A 12,054-nucleotide genomic window follows, 5' to 3' on the forward strand; every position below is an offset into this window, starting at 1 on the left:
TGCAGCAACATGTTGTAGTCATGGATCCGTGAGGAGAACCGGATACAGGAAACGCCCCCACTTTGATCCCAAAACCCAACTGGTGGCCAACGGTGGTCCGGCAACGACGGGGACGCTGGTCCATCGGGCCGACAACACTGGTTTTCCACAGGCCAACATGGTGAAAGGACCGTCTTCAGCTCAGCCACTAAATTATCTGGTGCTACATAAACATACTAGTCAGGACTTTTTAACTTCCCTCCTTTGTTCCCCTCTTCAATTATTTCTATGATCCAAGTCCTCAAAGATCACTGCTCTATTTAAAATAGATGAAAGAAATGACACCCACTCCTGCATTTCTTTCACAGTGGTTCCACAACATAGAACAATAAACCACTGGGAGAAAACGTGCAGCATGAACCCAAAATCCTGTTGGTGTCCTGTGATCCTGTGTGGATTTAGTTATTTAATTTATTGTCTTAAACTGGTCCGGCTGAGAGATGCTAACTTGCCCACGATTAGATGTTGTTTGACAGGTAATAACAAAATATCCAGCTGTAACCTGGACTGTTGAACAGCTCTAATAACTCTAAGAGCTTTTCACCTGTCACAAAAAAGTTTTAAAATGTTGTTAATACCTGTTAAGACTCTCTAACAACGTTAACAGCATAATACTCACTTTACACTCACCTTGTCGCTCTTCCTGCTTTGTCTGAACAGAATACTTTCACTTTTAAAACCTAATCAGCAGCTTTATGGCGTATATATTACTACCATAAAAGCGTTCTGGGAGGGTTTAAAGTTCAAAGTTCTTTTAGGATCAGTAGCAAAGAGCAGAAAAATAAACTAAACTTCACTTAGAAAGACTATTCAACTATAACTAAAGCCAGACTATAAGAAAGTTAAAAAAAAATGTTTTCAAATCTTGATTTTATCTCCAAACACACTGTCAATTCTTTTCAATAATGCTCTTCGTTTCCACTCACCTTGTCGGTCTTCAGTCTTCCTGCTCAGTCTGAACGGAAAACTTTTACCTTTCCTTTTTCCTCTGTTAATGAACAACTTTATGGCTGTTGATTTATATTCCACTACTATAAAAGCATTCTGGGAGGGTTCAAGATGAAAAGTTGTTTTGCTATTTTAATGCCATAAATATGTTTTTGCATTTAAATTAAAACTGACTAACTTAGTTAAATAAATAAATAAGATTTATGATGCTTGACAGATTTTAAAGACTTGTAAAAGCAGCATATTTCTGCCGCCCTGGAGTCCAGGAGGAGCAGCAGAGGTCAGAATGTGTCGGAGCGCGTTTAACTATTGTCTGCAGTTCTACGCGTGTCCACCGGGTGGCGGTAAAGCACCACGTGATATTTCTCCTTTTTGGAACTTCTTCAGCTGCGTTGAGCTTTAAATCTTCACCTGTCGCTCCCTTTAAGCTCTAAACTTTGCGGTTCGATGTGTAGTTTCTTGGTTTGAATATTTTTGATGAATTCTGATGACAACTGAAACTGTCAATGACCAATAGAAAATTCGTCCATTTTTCTACTGCGTCACACATTTTCATTATTTATTGTCATTTTTGGGTCTAAACTGGGCCAGTTCTGTGAGCTGTTTTGCTTTTTCTGTGCACCAGATGTTCCAGGCAGGTTCCATCATCGGACACAGACGGAGACAGGTCACGTGACAACAGTCAGCCTTTAGTTCTTTATTACAGGAGGATCTGGTTTATATACAGACACGTATCTGCAAAATACTAAAAAGTATATGAACCCAAAGTACTAAAAAGTCTACATCCACGCACACGTGTGTATTAAGTGTTTATACACACGTGTGCGCGTACGTGCACACTGTATATTCATCTAATAACTGTCAGTTTCTAAAACAGCAAAGTAGAGTCACTGAGGCACGGCTTCACCTCCTTTACACCGAGGTTTCCCTGAGCAGGTGTGATGAACTGTTGCAGAAGGAAAAGCATGGAACATGTTAATAACCGGACACAACAACACTCAGGTTTATTGTCTGACGGCATCAGTGTCTCTGGTTGCATCTGTCTGAGGAGCATTGTGAAACCAGGAGCAGTGTAAATGAGGGGGGGGGGGCAGTGAGTGGATGAGTCAGAAGAGAAGAAGGAAGAACAGAAGCCCGTGTTCCTCAGTGTTGGTGTGGAGACGCCTGTTTGGAGGAGCAGGAAGCAGGCTGGACTCTTCCAGCTGGCTTTAATGCCACTTCTCTTCTGAGAACCTCCCAGCAGCTTTCTCTCCACCATCTTTTTACGCTGAAGGTTTTTGGTCAAATCTTGACTCAGTCCAAGCGTGAACCAGTCCATCCCGAGCTGATTATGGCTCAGCCAGGAGGAAAGCACGGCCTGGGGGGGGTTCATATGGAGCAGGCACACTCTGGCTCTATTGCTACTGAAAACAGCCCTTCAGCACAGCAGCCTGGAATACAGTTCTGGAGAACACCTGTTCCCAACAGAACCTGTTTAAAACGGGACCAGTAAAGATGCCCGGCGTGACCACGACCACGGGGAGGGAGAGGGGGGGGGGGGCAGAGACAGGCGGTAACGCCGCTGCCCACCGATTCACCTGGAAACAACAAAAACCCCAGCAGCTTGGACCCAATATGGCAGCGTGTTCCTCAAAAACGCTCCTCAAACTCTCCCCACAGCTTCATTGCTAAACAGGATTCGGGTTGTTTTGTCCGTGCTAAATGGAAAGTGTTTGTCCTTTGGTGGTCCAACAGGACCACGATTTGGATGGATGGATGATTTGATGTTATTGAGAATAAAAACAGCTGAAAATGGAAGCGGAGATGTTTCAGAGCACCAGAGCTCAGAAAGAGTTTCTAATCACACACCGCCTGTTGGGAATGATGAATGGATGAATTTTTATTTAATTTAGACTAATTTAGACTAATTTTAACATCCTTTATGCCAGTTCCATAGAGCGTGCGCGCACACACACACACTAGCAAAGATGATATCCAAACAACAAATAAATGGGAGTCAAAAGAAATCATTTAAAGCTCATATGTCAGAGTCAAGGTCGAGGGTTTTCTATGGCCCCCGGGATGATATTGATTTATTATTAGAACCGGCCCACAGGCCGCAGATGTTTTACACAGGCCAATACTACATTTCCCACAATGCAACGGTGACAGTCTGAGCGGGAGGTGGCTTCATTTCATTATTTATCAGTAGTCATTAGCATAACAGCAAAAGTTAACTTTCAGATCCCCATAAAATGGCAAAACGGAAGGTGGACACTGAGAACGGGGGTTCAAACAAGGTGGGAGTGGGAGCACATGTTCACGGAGGCAGCTGGGAAACCTGGGTGTCTTCTGTGTGGAGAAAGGGTGGCGGTAATGAAAGAATATCATCTGAGACGGCATCATGAAGCTAAACACGCGGACAAAGACAAGAATATGGACATGGAACAAAAGCTACAGAAGGTTGAGGAGTTAAAACCAGGCCTCAAATCTGGACAGGCTCTGTTCAGAAAAGCCAAATCTCAAAGCCAGGCTGCTGTCAAGGCCAGTTTGATTCTGGCAGAAGAGATCGCTCAATCAGCCCGGCCATTTCCAGAGGGGGATTCCATCAAACACTGCATGCTTAAAGTTTGTGAGCAAGTTTGCCCAGACAAAAGGCAACTCTTTTGAAACGGGAGCCTGAGCAGAAACACCATTGTTGTCCCTCAATCTAAAAGAGCAGCTGGAGAAAAAGGGGAAAGATTTCATGGCATCTTCCCTGGCTGTGGATGAGAGCAGCGACATTAGAGGGGACTCCAGCCTCAACGTGACAGAGGAGTTTCTGGCGTTACTGTGCACGGCACAACCACAGGACAGGATTTGTATGAAGAGGTGTCAAGATGTGGAAATGAGATGGAGCTGCCTCGGGAAAAACTGGTGGGTTGGACAACAGACGGAGCAGCTGCCATGTGTGGACACAGGAGTGGACTGGTGGCCAAGATACGGGAGAAGATGCAGGAGGAAAACGTTACGGCTGAACTGACAGCTCATCATTGCATCATACACCTGGAATCGTTGTGTGCTGAAGCCCTGAACATGGAACATGGAATGTTCACCATCACGCACGCAGGGAACTTTATCAGAGCCAAAGGTTTAATTCAGCGCCAGTTCAAGGCGTTTCTGAGCCAGTGGCAAACGCAGCGTGGTGATTTGCCCCATCACACTGAGGTGCGATGGCTAAGCCAGGGAAAGGTGCTGCAGAGATGTTTCCAGCTTCCTGAGGAGATCGGATGTTCTTGGACAGCAAAGGGAAAGACACGACTCAACTCCCAGACCAAAGGTTCTTGTGTCAAACGGCTTTTCTGTGGGACATTCCGAGTCATCTGAATGCAATGAAGCTGCAGCTGCAGGGTCGGGGTGGTGTCCCCTCTGATATGTACAGTACAGTGAAGGCCTTTAGAACCAAACGCACTCTGTGGGAGGCACAGATGCACAAAGGAAACTTGAGCCACTTTCCCAGCTGCCAGACCCTGAAAGAGAAGCTCTCTACCAGCGTGTTCCTGAGCGCACAGTTTGCTGATTAAATGAGCGTTCTCGCCGCTGACTTCCCACGCCGAGTCACTGACTTAAAAGCACCAAAAAGCAGGTTTGAACTGCTCAGCCGTCCGTTTGAGGTTGAGGTGGAAAGCTCAGCACCAAAGCTCCAAATGGAGGTGATTGAGCTCCAATGCAGTGATGCCCTGAAGGCAACACATGGGGCAGTGGGTGCTGCGGAGTTTGCCCGTTTCCTCCCCGACACACATCCAGGCTGCTCCAACGTTGCCTGTGTTTGGCAGCACAGACCTGCGGGAACAACTGCTTTCTTTGATGAAGCTGAACACAACATCACACAGAAGTGGACTTCCTGCTGAACACCTTCACTCAATTGTGAGGAGTTCCTCAGCTCAGAGCCGGACCCCCAACATTGATGAACTCGTCCAAAAGATGAGACACCACCAAGTATCAGCCTCAAACAAGTGAACATTAAGCTGCAATAACACATTTACAATTATTACTCAGCTCAAGTTTAAAAGTTAAAGGTAAATTTAGCCCACTTTTGCTAAATGAGAAAATATACTGATGGTGCCTTGAATAATACCGCTTCATTCATTTAATGTTCATGTTATGGGGATTTTTATAGAAAGCAAATTTGTCTTTTGTGCCTCTTGAAAATTAAAAATGACTGACAGAGCCATAAGAAACTATTGCTTTATTTATCTGATCATCTTGTAAAATATTTGTTAGGTTTTCATGAGTGTGAATGAGTGTTTTTATGAGTGTGTGTGTGTGTTGTGTGTGTGTGTGTTGTGTGTGTGTGTGTGTGTGTGTGTGTGTGTCTGTGTCTGTGTCTCAAGGATGATCGGCGGTGGAGGAGACAGAGGGAGACGGGAGCTTCTTTACTCCAAAAATTTATTTTTATTTTCCAAAAATAAAGTGGTGTCAGAAGATGCCAGGTTGAATCCATACAATAACATACAGACCCTGCACACTTTTACACACCACAACTTTGACTCTTTCTCCAACAATTCTTTTTTCTCCAAAATAACAACCAACCAACTCAACATCCCACCCCGTCTGGGGTCTACTACAGGGCTTCTATAGCTGTAGCCCTCCTACAGGTGAAAACAATTATCAAAATTATTACGCTAACTTATACATTTACAAACTCAAAATAACAATCGAACAGAAAATATAAAATATGCGTAAAACGCCCAAAACAAATTTCCACCATCAAAACCACCCAGTGCATAGTAAAATACATGTTCAACTTACTCTTATAAAACACCCCCGCTAAAATAGATTGTGCCGTAGCACCTCGCGAAACCCCTCCATGTATACAATCATTGAACAGTCCATCGGTTTCCCCGAACCAGGAAGTATGTCCTGCTGGTGAGCTATTGAAATATTGGTGCTTTTGATAAATGACAAACAAATAAACCTTGATGCTTTTAAACAGCCATAGTGTGAGTGTGATTCTTTGGGCAACGTTAAACAGACGGGAGGTGACACGGTGAGGCAATATGACGCGCGTTGTTTACTTGGGTGGAAATAATTGTAACATAAATGCCGGTTGGCCATGCCGTGCATGTCGGCTACAATGTATTCCAATAAGAAGCTATGGTCAAAAGTGGTGTGTGTGAAATGCTTCAACCGAGTAAACCAAGACAGAACGGAATGGAAATGAAATGCAAACGTGTCGGCGTAAGTGGCACGGCTCACTCCGTGCGTGCGTGTGTGTGTCTGTACGTGTGTTTGTGTTTAAATAAAATTGAATTTCCCACTTTGGTCCACACTATTGGCAACATTTCTGTCTTCGCAAAAGCCAACTCAAGGCGGCAGAGTCCGGAAATGAAAACAATATCTAAAGAACTCAAGTATCATACTAACAACACTAATATTCCATCTGTCTATCCCCAACTGAATTAACTCCCCACCTATCTCATCAGAATATTTGTAACAGAATAAGCAGATAACGTAGCATTTCCCTGTTCATATCTGCGACTTGCAATTTAGAATTTGTCAATAAAACTATGCTATGACACAAACTACAGTTTAATAGACTGCTGTGCTCCTAAAAAGAGCAGCATTTGTGGCTCATAAACCTCACAGCCACTGCTTTGCTCTTTAAACATTTTTATGATGGTGAATTTTTCAATCAAATATCTTCCGTTTGATAATGCCCAAAGCGGGATTCGAACTCTCCCTCTGGGGTCTTCAGGAGGTTTCAATCAGGTTGTCTGTTACAGCGATTCTCGACTGGCCCGCACCGGCCCGGGATCGATCCCTGGCCATGGCACATTGCTTTTAACTTGATTTCATTTATCGGAGTTGAATCTTGTTTGATTTTTTTTGAAGACGTTTCACCTCTCATCCAAGAGCCGTTTTTGGCAGATTTGATGATGGACGCTCATAGGCTATATAGCCTTTTCTTTTTGGGGGGAATGGATTGGAGGCTGCTCCAACATTGACGTTTGGACTGTGACAAAGCAAAATGGACAACCTCCACCAGAATAAGTGTTTCAAGAAAATAAGTTTGCGTTGTATTAACTTCAAAAGGCCATTTTCTTGCACCTGCTCTCGCTTACGGCCATACCACCCTGAGAACGCCCGATCTCGTCCGATCTCGGAAGCTAAGCAGGGTCGGGCCTGGTTAGTACTTGGATGGGAGACCGCCTGGGAATACCAGGTGCTGTAAGCTTTTTGCACTCCTCCACTGGGTCAGCAGAGGCCGCCAGTGTTCCTGATAATTATCCAGCCAGATGTTGTTCACTTCTTAAGTACTTCTAACATTGAGATTTAATGTTGCACTATTGTACATCGTTTTAGATTTAATATTTTATGAGTGTGTGTGTGTGTGTGTCGCAAGGATGATCGGCGGTGGAGGAGACAGAGGGAGACGGGAGCTTCTTTACTCCAAAAATTTATTTTTATTTTCCAAAAATAAAGTGGTGTCAGAAGATGCCAGGTTGAATCCATACAATAACATACAGACCCTGCACACTTTTACACACCACAACTTTGACTCTTTCTCCAACAATTCTTTTTTCTCCAAAATAACAACCAACCAACTCAACATCCCACCCCGTCTGGGGTCTACTACAGGGCTTCTATAGCTGTAGCCCTCCTACAGGTGAAAACAATTATCAAAATTATTACGCTAACTAATACATTTACAAACTCAAAATAACAATCGAACAGAAAATATAAAATATGCGTAAAACGCCCAAAACAAATTTCCACCATCAAAACCACCCAGTGCATAGTAAAATACATGTTCAACTTACTCTTATCAAACACCCCCGCTAAAATAGATTGTGCCGTAGCACCTCGCGAAACCCCTCCATGTATACAATCATTGAACAGTCCATCGGTTTCCCCGAACCAGGAAGTATGTCCTGCTGGTGAGCTATTGAAATATTGGTGCTTTTGATAAATGACAAACAAATAAACCTCGATGCTTTTAAACAGCCATAGTGTGAGTGTGATTCTTTGGGCAATGTTAAACAGACGGGAGGTGACACGGTGAGGCAATATGACGCGCGTTGTTTACTTGGGTGGAACTAATTGTAACATAAATGCCGGTTGGCCATGCCGTGCATGTCGGCTACATTGTATTCCAATAAGAAGCTATGGTAAAAAGTGGTGTGTGTGAAATGCTTCAACCGAGTAAACCAAGACAGAACGGAATGGAAATGAAATGCAAACGTGTCGGCGTAAGTGGCACGGCTCACTCCGTGCGTGCGTGTGTGTGTCTGTACGTGTGTTTGTGTTTAAATAAAATTGAATTTCCCACTTTGGTCCACACTATTGTCAACATTTCTGTCTTCGCAAAAGCCAACTCAAGGCGGCAGAGTCCGGAATTGCAAACAATATCTAAAGAACTCAAGTATCATACTAACAACACTAATATTCCATTTGTCTATCCCCAACTGAATTAACTCCCCACCTATCTCATCAGAATATTTGTAACAGAATAAGCAGATAACGTAGCATTTCCCTGTTCATATCTGCGACTTGCAATTTAGAATTTGTCAATAAAACTATGCTATGACACAAACTACAGTTTAATAGACTGCTGTGCTCCTAAAAAGAGCAGCATTTGTGGCTCATAAACCTCACAGCCACTGCTTTGCTCTTTAAACATTTTTATGATGGTGAATTTTTCAATCAAATATCTTCCGTTTGATAATGCCCAAAGCGGGATTCGAACTCTCCCTCTGGGGTCTTCAGGAGGTTTCAATCAGGTTGTCTGTTACAGCGATTCTCGACTGGCCCGCACCGGCCCGGGATCGATCCCTGGCCATGGCACATTGCGTTTAACTTGATTTCATTTATCGGAGTTGAATCTTGTTTGATTTGTTTGAAGACGTTTCACCTCTCATCCAAGAGCCGTTCTAGGCAGATTTGATGATATGACGCTCATAGGCTATATAGCCTTTTCTTTTTGGGGGGAATGGATTGGAGGCTGCTCCAACATTGACGTTTGGACTGTGACAAAGCAAAATGGACAACCTCCACCAGAATAAGTGTTTCAAGAAAATAAGTTTGCGTTGTATTAACTTCAAAAGGCCGTTTTCTTGCACCTGCTCTCGCTTACGGCCATACCACCCTGAGAACGTCCGATCTCGGAAGCTAAGCAGGGTCGGGCCTGGTTAGTACTTGGATGGGAGACCGCCTGGGAATACCAGGTGCTGTAAGCTTTTTGCTCTCCTCCACTGGGTCAGCAGAGGCCGCCAGTGTTCCTGATAATTATCCAGCCAGATGTTGTTCACTTCTTAAGTACTTCTAACATTGAGATTTAATGTTGCACTATTGTACATCGTTTTAGATTTAATATTTAACTCCTGTACATAGTTTGGGATTTAATGTTGAACTATGTATATAGTTTGAGATTTAATGTTTTATGAGTGTGTGTGTGTGTGTGTCTGTGTGTGTGTCGCAAGGATGATCGGCGGTGGAGGAGACAGAGGGAGACGGGAGCTTCTTTACTCCAAACATTTATTTTTATTTTCCAAAAATAAAGTGGTGTCAGAAGATGCCAGGTTGAATCCATACAATAACATACAGACTCTGCACACTTTTACACACCACAACTTTGACTCTTTCTCCGACAATTCTTTTTTTCTTCAAAATAACAACCAACCAACTCAACGTCTGGGGTCTACTACAGGGCTTCTATAGCTGTAGCCCTCCTACAGGTGAAAACAATTATCAAAATTATTACGCTAACTAATACATTTACAAACTCAAAATAACAATCGAACAGAAAATATAAAATATGCGTAAAACGCCCAAAACAAATTTCCACCATCAAAACCACCCAGTGCATAGTAAAATACATGTTCAACTTACTCTTATCAAACACCCCCGCTAAAATAGATTGTGCCGTAGCACCTCGCGAAACCCCTCCATGGATACAATCATTGAACAGTCCATCGGTTTCCCCGAACCAGGAAGTATGTCCTGCTGGTGAGCTATTGAAATATTGGTGCTTTTGATAAATGACAAACAAATAAACCTTGATGCTTTTAAACAGCCATAGTGTGAGTGTGATTCTTTGGGCAATGTTAAACAGACGGGAGGTGACACGGTGAGGCAATATGACGCGCGTTGTTTACTTGGGTGGAACTAATTGTAACATAAATGCCGGTTGGCCATGCCGTGCATGTCGGCTACAATGTATTCCAATAAGAAGCTATGGTAAAAAGTGGTGTGTGTGAAATGCTTCAACCGAGAAAACCAAGACAGAACGGAATGGAAATGAAATGCAAACGTGTCGGCGTAAGTGGCACGGCTCACTCCGTGTGTGCGTGTGTCTGTGTATGTGTGTTTGTGTTTAAATAAAATTGAATTTCCCACTTTGGTCCACACTATTGGCAACATTTCTGTCTTCGCAAAAGCCAACTCAAGGCGGCAGAGTCCTGTGAGGGTGATGTTTGGTCACCCGCGCTGTTCGTTTACTAGACTCAGATCAACCACACAGACAACCGGAGGCCTTGCAAGGGAGAGCCGACGAGCAGTTCAAGCTTCCTCTCTCATCTCCGTCAGTCTGCTGCTCGCTCTCCTCTTTTATTTGGTTCACACAACATTGGTATCAAAACAACTTCATGATTCCTTCTCCTCCTATCTCTACGACTTCCTCGTGTCCTTGAACATGATACCTCCCAGTGCTGGGAACATAACAGCTACAATACTTGAGTCAAACACTCATACATTCTTTTTGATTAAACATTCTAAATCTACTTACTATACTTACTATAGCATTGAAACGATAATAGTAATAACAACAATAATTCTTCTCACAGTCCTGAATTGAAAACAATATCTAAAGAACTCAAGTATCATACTAACAACACTAATATTCCATCTGTCTATCCCCAACTGAATTAACTCCACACCTATCTCATCACATTATTTGTAACAGAATAAGCAGATAACGTAGCATTTCCCTGTTCATATCTGCTACTTGCAATTTAGAATTTGTCAATAAAACTATGCTATGACACAAACTACAGTTTAATAGACTGCTGTGCTCCTAAAAAGAGCAGCATTTGTGGCTCATAAACCTCACAGACACTGCTTTGCTCTTTAAACATTTTTATGATGGTGAATTTTTCAATCAAATATCTTCCGTTTGATAATGCCCAAAGCGGGATTCGAACTCTCCCTCTGGGGTCTTCAGGAGGTTTCAATCAGGTTGTCTGTTACAGCGATTCTCGACTGGCCCGCACCGGCCCGGGATCGATCCCTGGCCATGGCACATTGCTTTTAACTTGATTTCATTTATCGGAGTTGAATCTTGTTTGATTTTTTTGAAGACGTTTCACCTCTCATCCAAGAGCCGTTTTTGGCAGATTTGATGATATGACGCTCATAGGCTATATAGCCTTTTCTTTTTGGGGGGAATGGATTGGAGGCTGCTCCAACATTGACGTTTGGACTGTGACAAAGCAAAATGGACAACCTCCACCAGAATAATGTTTCAAGAAAATAAATTTGAGTTGTATTAACTTCAAAAGGCCATTTTCTTGCGGCTGCTCTCGCTTACGGCCATACCACCCTGAGAACGCCCGATCTCGTCCGATCTCGGAAGCTAAGCAGGGTCGGGCCTGGTTAGTACTTGGATGGGAGACCGCCTGGGAATACCAGGTGCTGTAAGCTTTTTGCACTCCTCCACTGGGTCAGCAGAGGCCGCCAGTGTTCCTGATAATTATCCAGCCAGATGTTATTCACTTCTTAAGTACTTCTAACATTGAGATTTAATGTGATTTAAAACATTCAGTCTTCTCTGAAGCACTTTCTTTGGCCTTTAACTCAGCAGCACTAGACAGATTAAAATGACAGGTTTATCATAAGGAGGTAATGGACTAATATACAGCTCTGCGTAGGCTTTGTGTTCCCAGGGAGCAAAATACTATATATATATATATATAATATATATATATATATACTGTATATATATATATATATAGCAGCACTGAATCACCAGTGATGATTAAAGAAAACATGATTCATGGGAGAATTTGCAGTTTTGTTTTTGAAGCTGGTTCCCCTCCCCATTTTGTACAA

General features: G+C 43.1%; 1 protein-coding gene, 2 non-coding genes and 1 pseudogene across 3 annotated transcripts in view; 3 read left to right on the forward strand and 1 right to left on the reverse strand.

Moving 5' to 3' along the window:
- Positions 1–12,054, reverse strand: part of LOC130525977 (uncharacterized) — a 242,442-nt gene that overhangs the window by 21,956 nt on the left and 208,432 nt on the right.
- LOC130526608 (5S ribosomal RNA) lies at positions 7,065–7,183 on the forward strand. Its single transcript, XR_008950819.1, has one exon. It is a non-coding gene; the product is annotated as a 5S ribosomal RNA (ribosomal RNA).
- LOC130526610 (5S ribosomal RNA) lies at positions 9,077–9,185 on the forward strand (annotated as a pseudogene).
- Positions 11,528–11,646, forward strand: LOC130526616 (5S ribosomal RNA). The gene has a single exon (XR_008950823.1). It is a non-coding gene; the product is annotated as a 5S ribosomal RNA (ribosomal RNA).

This window comes from Takifugu flavidus, chromosome 5 (genome assembly GCF_003711565.1).
Source record: "Takifugu flavidus isolate HTHZ2018 chromosome 5, ASM371156v2, whole genome shotgun sequence".
In the NCBI taxonomy this organism is placed as follows: Eukaryota; Metazoa; Chordata; class Actinopteri; order Tetraodontiformes; family Tetraodontidae; genus Takifugu; species Takifugu flavidus.